Here is a 6,973-nt window from a genome sequence, read left to right as displayed (position 1 = left end):
ATACATATGTCTGGTATTAAATGTATTAAGAATGTAATCTTATCCAAATAATTTTCCGAATCCGGAATAAATTGTGGCCAATCAATTTTTTTCCTGGCTTTTGGGGTTGGTTTCATAGTAAAAGTTGTGTTGTTTATTAGTATGATTACCTACCATATTTTTATACAGACAAATTATAAATAAGTAAAAGCTTGAAATATTGTATCGGATGCACATGCATTCCATGTGCATCCGCACGCCGGTCCTGTGTACGAGCGGAATACCGCCATACGTGCATAGCGCTGTCTCGCTCACACACTCATCAGTGTGACCGCATAACATCTGCCATTGTACGAAATATTATTCAATCGAATACTTCCAACAGTTCGCAAGATGGCGTAATATGTTTTTATCATCAGTCTTAATCTCATTTTATTTTAAACATTTGCCTCAGATAACCAGGATAACTTGAACCCTAGATAAATTGTTGACCAAAGTCAAAACTTCTTTGTAAATATTGGTAGGTATATATTTTTTTACATGAATTAAAAAAACATTAAAAATAATCAGACAAAACAAATATTTTTATAAAAATACTAACGACCTAATAAATTTATTACGGTGAGTTGGGGTAAGATTGAACGGAATTTTTATGCGGGATAAGATGAAAAGTCGCCCGAGATGCTTTGTCATACGGACGATTTTTTGTCTTATCCCTCATGAAAAACCCGTGCAATCTTACCCCAACGCACTAGGGTTCTTATTTATTTATTTTATATTTTAATATACATATTCTATATCTTACATTAAATCAAACAGAAAAGTGCCGTCGGGTTTGTATCGACGCTACACTCGTGGATACATTTTACAAACATTGTTGTGATACCTACATACTGGATACATAGGATAAACATAAATTATTTAAAAGTACAAATGAGATTAAGTACAAGAAATATATCGGCGGGTAAAACTAAATAGCTCAAACTCAACTTTAAAATTCACAATAAATAGAGCTTTTTTAAAACTTCCGTGAGACACAGACATATTAAATATATTAATAACGGGTCACTCACGTATTTTAAGTCGAAAACGCTCGACATGTTAATGTTCTATTTATATTTAATATAAATAGAGCTTAATAAAATAAGTTTAAAATTTAAGAAAAAATGTCAAATAACCTGATTTCGCCACGCGTCCCCAACTTCCCCTATTTTTTTAATGATACTAAAATGTATTCCAAATCCCAAATTTTGAATTATTAAGTACTAAAAACTAAACGCCCATGATACGTTATGATTGAATTATGATTGTGACGTTTTCAAGCAAAAGGTACCACATTGTCGCTTACCATTAGGACGAAAATTGCTTGTATCTTTATCGAAAACCAGTCAGAGCGTAGTTATGGCAAGCGACAATGTGGTACCTTTTGCTTGAAAATGACACTTTAATGCTAGTTAAGGTGGACTTATGCACTAGAAGCGAATTTTGGTTTGTTTGTTGCTAACCCATATTTTTTATGAACTGCTACATTGACCCTATAAAACATCTAAGTATCCTCCTAAGGCCCTGGCACAGAAAAAGTAATAGTATTATCATACAGAACGGCCACGCACCGCCCCGCCCCGACTCGAATTACCTCGCCCCGCGACAGCAGATTGACGGCCGTTTGCCGGCCGCTCAGTACTATTTTTAAATTTTTTTAAGCAACTTACTCACACTATGACTCATGACGCGTTTAAAGACGTACCGTTCACACATAGAAACGCAAGTAATTTTTGATGTATAGCGTGTCCGCCCTATGGCCCTGGGGTCCTACCTATAGTAGGTACCTACTTCTTCTGTTCGATGAAATTTGCTTTGTTTCGTACAATTTTCAAACAACACAAAATCAACTCTATTTCGTACACTTTAGGTTCAAATTTCAGTAGTAAATTTTGGAATTTTTCATTTGTATGGCTGTGCCTGAGACGATACTGCCTCTGTACGCAATAGGAATTACCTGTAAGCATTACAATATTTACAATTCTTCACAAAAATATTTACCGACCAAGAATAACCAGTATACAACGATCCCTGACCACGCATAGTGCTTACGGAGTTGAAGCTCAACTTAAATTGGCCGATGGTGTTATGTTAATAATGCATGGGATAATTTCACTTCAATTACAATAAACAATAGTTACGTCACAACCTACATTGTTGTCGCAGAATTTATGGGTTTTAATTTGGGTTAAGAAGTATCACAAAGTAAGTTATTAAATGGTGAAGCTTGTTACGTACGTAGGTTTTTTTTTTACTTTTTTTACTGGCAACAATCTTAAGGACACAAAATAATAATATAATAAGTACGTTAACATTTTTTTGAAATTATTCGTTGAAAATTTAAACTGCGTTGTGTTCTCAAATGTTTATTATTATAAACAGTTATTTTATTGATATTATTACACACTTATTCCTATCAAGATCAAGTAACAACACTATCAAGGAATGTTTATTATGATGACGTAAACGGCAAATAGTGGCATGTATAACCTAACCGCTAATTTCGTCGTCTTGCTCACCCGGCTCGTTGGTCTAGGGGTATGATTTTCGCTTAGGGTGCGAGAGGTCCCGGGTTCAAATCCCGGACGAGCCCAAATCACTTTTTGCTTTTTAATTAGTTGCAAATTAGCTTTTGGTTTTTACTTTTTTAATTTACTGCTTAATTAGTTATCTCGAATTGTCTTTATTTGTTTTACATTTCTGGCTTAAGAGATTAGAGAGGAGAGATTATTAATACTTAGCATTTTAATAAAAGTATTATTAATAAATGTATCACAAACATAGTGTTATTCCACTCATAAAGTAAATAATAGGTGATATTACTTTCGGATTTCAATTTAATTTTGCCACTGTAATATTTTTGGGGTTTGAACATCGAAAAAAAATCAGACAATACAGTCGAAGGAGTAATAATAATATATGCGTAGGTATATTTTAATTATATTTTACTACTTATAAATATAGTAATAGCAAAGAGGATATAATAAGATAGAGCGGTACTGTCATAGTAGTAAATTTTGTAACCACAGTAAATTCACTGCCATCTATCGACACACGATTAAAACTTAAAATAAAAATATCAAAAAATGTATTTATATATGGATAGGTAAATGATTTTTTTTATTTGCAATATTTGCATGAATTATTATTTATCTCCACGGGACTTAATCGCGTAAAATAGTTTTACAACAAAATAAAAAAATAAAAAAAATAATAGGAGGTAAATTTAAAACTATTTTACGCGATTAAGTCCCGTGGAGATAAATAATAATGAGTAAAAATCGTGAAAGTTTAAATCAGTGATTTGCGTGAATTATTTTTAAATGATTTTGACCCATGTTATTTCACTGATATGCGTTAAAATTGTTAAATAACAAACGAAACCGTCAACGTATAATATAATCAATAAATTTTAATAATTATTTTGTAATGAATTTTGTGATCCTATTTTGTATTGAACTGTGATTTATTTTTTTATTTTATTTTTTATTCATTACATTTCACAGCATAACAGTGATCCAAAGCACTGTGAAACCAATAGACATTTCATACACATAGTACACAAATCTAAATTAACATATAACAGAAGAAGGCCGATCATTCCTCGTCTCGCAGAACCTCAAGCATTCATAACACACGTCCAACCATCCACTCGCAAACACATCACAGTTTGGTGCTGATTCGAGGAGCGAGTTTAGCAGGTTTGCACCTGCTTGAACAAGCGGTGATTTACGGCGGGACACAGTTCGTACTGGTGGCAGCGCTAACAAATGGCGACAACGCGGTCGAAACAGAACTCTAGTCGGTGAGGGAACATATAGACGCAGCAACTGAGCTACTAGTTCGGGGCAGTCAGAATCCCCACGTAAAATTCTACTGGCTAAAGTACACAGTCTGTAATTTCGCCTCACCTCAAGTGAGTTAAAACCTAATGTACCCTGCAAAAAATTTGTAGGGTATAAAAATGGGTGATATTTTGTTATGACATTTTGTAAATTATTTTTTTATTTATTTACCGTAGTTAAATTGACGCATGTTAGATTAAGTATTAGATATAGTCAATATTCAGACACAATTGTAATATTGTTAATGAATAAATAAATAATAATAATAACGCCATCTATACGAGAGTAGGTCAAAGGTAGTGGCGCCATCTGATCGAGAATCAAATTTTCTTGATTTTCGAGGCACGTTTTTTTCTTAGACTGTATCCATCTATTACGGAGTTATATCTATCTTTGGTAATAGTATGGATAGTAGTTTCAATATAATATTTATTTTATACTATCTTATTTACTTAGGGTTATATAGTAATACAATAATTTAAATAATAAGTTTCTTAGCAGATGTTTGCAAGACGTTTACCTTTTTTATACACAAGTAATAAATTAATTCTAATTTTCAATTACCTAACATAATTAACTCACATCGAAAATTAATAAAATAACGTACATATAATTTTTTTTTAATAAATAAATTGGCTTTTATAAATTGTATATTGTAATAAATTGGCTTTTATAATTTATAAATTGGCTTTAAAATGTTTCCTTTTTTTCTATGCAAGGAAAATTTCGCTTGTAAGTAATTCGGTGAGTAAATAATCCTTAAATTTGAAAAATTTAATTTTGTAATTTTATTATGCTCATTCATTTCATTATAATTATTTAATTTTTATTTTTAATATTAAATTTAAATTTAATAATTTTTAAAAATAATTATAATAAGGTAACCGTGATACGCGGTTATCTAATCTACAGTCGAGTTCATAAATATCTATACATTTCTTTACCTTTAATCCATTGCAATAAGGTAAAAAAATGTAGGTATACATATTTATGAACTCTATAATGTATGACTGTGTATACAAGCACCGTCGATACGTCAGTTACAAACATCATCTTTTGTGGCGCCATCTGTCGGAGTTCGAATGTAACTATTAAAATATTTCCTGTAATGAAATATAGATGGCGCGCGTTTTTAGATTGAGCGTATTGAGTGTTGTACTTTGTGTGTAAAACTTGGTAAAACTTATAATTATTAGCTTTTATATAAAAGTATGCCAGTATACCAGACACACCTGACCAGAGTGGGGCCTGTAACAGAAGCCATAAATATAAACTGCAGGCTGTACCTCTTAAACTACCCAACATATGTTCAACAACTTTTGAAAATGACATGTGTTTAGATTTTTAGGTTTAGATTTTTAGTTTACTTTAAAGTTGGACTTTAAAGTGTAGTAAGACGCAGTGTATTGCGAATTTTCATAAGACGTAACATCAATTACAATGATAATTTCTGCAATTAAGAGCAAATGAACAAATAATATAATATAACTCTGCTACTATTAGGGCAAATAATATAATTGATTTTGATAGTTTACTATTGTAAAATTAAGTTAAATTAATGCATGTCACGTTTGTGGTTTCAAATTCGCATTGTTTAGTTCTTTAGCACTAGATCTAGAGATAGTTTAATTGAATTGTACAAACAAGTCTTGTCTGAGCAACCATAATTATCTAATTTCAGTAGTGGAAACTGTTTTGGCTTATGTATGTATTTAAGTGTAATTATCTATATGTGTCATCTTTCGCTGTTTGTTTCCCATTATCAATAAAAAAAAAAAAAAATAGCGGGACGAAGATAATATTTAATTTGTACGAAAAATAGCAGATCTAAACACTTCATAATTTTTAAAAGTACAATAGAACAAAAGTGTCATCGTTTGAGGAGTACAATCCATATTTTAATTAAGTACTATGTTAAAAACTGTAATAGATCTCATATATTAAAGAAAAAGTGACGAAGCCCTCCAGTGGTGAAGGCCGGATTCGAACCGGCTAACGCCATGAACCCCTAGGCCACCTCGCGAGCGAGTGAGGGTGGTGACTACTTAAAAACACAAATCAAAATATTTAATAAAATAATTTGATTTGTTCCCAAACTTGTATATTATTGTACGTTCTGTAAGTTTGTCTATCTATCTAATTCGAATTTTCCACTCATTTACTCTAAGGTTAGCTGGAAGAAATCCCTTATAGGGATAAGCTCGCCTTTGTACCTAAATTTATATGAATTTCATGTTATCAATTTTTGTTTTGTACAATAAAGTGATTTACTACTACTACTACTACTTGTTTAAGTACTATGTGTTTAATTAAAATAATTATATACACAAGCCCCACCCGGTAGCTCAAAATTTCAATCAGTGTTCGTTACCTACACTGAAAAAAAAAAGTTCATTTAATCCAACAAAAAAAAAAAGTAATATAGTTGGTCAAGCAAATCTTGTCAGTAGAAAAAGGCGCGAAATTCAAATTTTCTATGGGACGATATCGATTCGCGCCTAATTTTTTTAAAATAGCCGCTTTTTTTTCTAATTTCCAGGACAACAAACTTTTTGTAATCGCAAGAAGTCTATTTTAGTTATTTTATTTATTTATTTTATTTTTATATAGTAATTTGCGGGAATAACATTTTAATATTACCAGTGATGTAAAATATAGCTAATAACACCTGTAATAACTGCCAAACTTTAGTATTAATGACTAAAAATTAGTTTTAACGCCGTTTACAAAACGGGTTTGTCGTTTCTACCAAAGTATTTTCTCCGTGTATGGTTTATTAAAAATAGAAGAGTAAAAAAGAACGGCCACCTGCTACGACATGACCACTACATCAGGAACATCGTAAAAGAAAAATAAACGGAAGGAGAGGTAGGACAAGGCCAAGAAAAAGTTATATGAGCCAAGTAAAGGAGCATGCAGGGTCCGTGTCGTACCAGGATACTAAAGGGCTGGCTTCGGATCGACCAAGGTGGAGACAACTTCATCACGCTGCACCGACAAGAGCCCACAGCTCTTAACCCTTAAATGCATGATTTTTTGTATAACTTTTTAATAAATTGAAATAGATGTGTCATGCTGTATAAAAGTAATAAATGTGATTTTGGATA

The 6,973-nt window shown here is 31.7% G+C and overlaps 1 long non-coding RNA gene and 1 other non-coding gene across 2 annotated transcripts in view; one reads left to right on the top strand and one right to left on the bottom strand.

Annotated features, from left to right (window-relative positions):
• Window positions 1-6,973, bottom strand: part of LOC134751913 (uncharacterized) — a 521,238-nt gene that overhangs the window by 207,153 nt on the left and 307,112 nt on the right. The gene's annotated exons all lie outside the window — the stretch shown is intronic.
• Trnap-agg (transfer RNA proline (anticodon AGG)) lies at window positions 2,543-2,614 on the top strand. Its single transcript has one exon. It is a non-coding gene; the product is annotated as a tRNA-Pro (tRNA).

The sequence above is a fragment of the Cydia strobilella genome, chromosome 23 (assembly GCF_947568885.1).
Source record: "Cydia strobilella chromosome 23, ilCydStro3.1, whole genome shotgun sequence".
NCBI classification, from domain to species: domain Eukaryota; kingdom Metazoa; phylum Arthropoda; class Insecta; order Lepidoptera; family Tortricidae; genus Cydia; species Cydia strobilella.
Note: the sequence above shows the minus strand (reverse complement) of the source record. Positions and strands in the feature narration are given on the sequence as shown.